Raw genomic sequence first — 1366 nt, 5'->3', positions numbered from 1 at the left:
AAAACCTGACCAGTGATCCAGGCTGTCTGCTGAGTAGAAAGAAAGAAAAAAAAAAAAGAAGTGGTGCTCTTCATTATACCACTTAGACGTCTTCTCTTCTTTGGCATTTACATTTGGATATTATCCTTTAAAGGGATACATGCTTACCTATCCTTCAAAAGGGCCAAGTTTTATTAAACAGGAATTTCACAGGCTTAATCCCTATAATACTATAATTGGAAAATGCAACCATTAAAATATCATACTGCTCATTAGGGTTCAAGCCCTTAAACTGGGTTGTGAATTCCTTGGACTTTTTTTTCCCCTGTCATTGTTCTTTGTTCATGAACACAGAGTTTGTGTTAAACATGCTTCTTCTACCATGAAGTAATGACTTGAGGAAAGCAATAGATGCAACCGACCAAGGACCAACCTTTCTGAAAATGTTAGGGGAAACAAAACTTTTCTCTTAATGGTCCAGCATCTCAAATAGATTATTTTTACAGAAAGACAACTAATAAAACCAGGAGGATAATTGGTACAATGATATCTTACAGGCATGTGAAATGTACAAGTTATGGTAAGACCGAAGTCTTTGACTTCTGTTTAATACAAAGATTTGGAAATAAGGTGCCATTTAAAGACCCCCAGCAACAGTTCAAAGGGAAGCCTGGCATGTGGCAGAATTATGCTACTATAAACAGTCCCTGGTAAGGTAAGACACATGTAAGAGTGAGGTCCAACTTCAATATTGACCCCAGGAAGATTCCAGCAACATGTAACACCCACTGAGAAAATCTACAGGTAACATGTAAATCCAGCCCAAGGATGTCCTATGTGCTGTCAACAGAAAAAACATAGAGGTAAAGTGATGAATATCTGCAGTGTCAGAACTGTGGATGTGGAGGTGGGAGGATCAGATGCTCAAAGTCACCTTCAGCTACAAAGTAGCTTTAAAGCCAGCCTGAACTTTGTGAGATTCCATCTCAAAGAACAAAAGCAAAACCAAGAGTTGAGCTGTCCTTTTAGTTACATCAATCATTAGAGAAATAAGACTTATATGTGACAAATTCGTGAATAAATTTCTTCCTATGACACAATTAATTAAAGTTTCATTTTTCTCTTTGGTTTCCTTGGTAGTTTGTTCAAAATGATAACCAACTATCATATTATTCTTTTATACTGTACATAATATATACATTTCAATGCACAGCATAAAATAAAACAGGACATTAAAACTAGCAACAAACAAAAACATGCAGAATGGGATTTCAAAGTCTACTTTCTACCACAGTTTACATGCTTTATATAGCAGCACGGGATTTAATGTCTGTCTAACTGAGATTTCAATTAATCCATGATTATTTCTCCATTGCTTCTTTTTGGA

Source organism: Rattus norvegicus, chromosome 11 (genome assembly GCF_036323735.1).
Source record: "Rattus norvegicus strain BN/NHsdMcwi chromosome 11, GRCr8, whole genome shotgun sequence".
Lineage (NCBI taxonomy): Eukaryota > Metazoa > Chordata > Mammalia > Rodentia > Muridae > Rattus > Rattus norvegicus.
Note: the sequence above shows the minus strand (reverse complement) of the source record.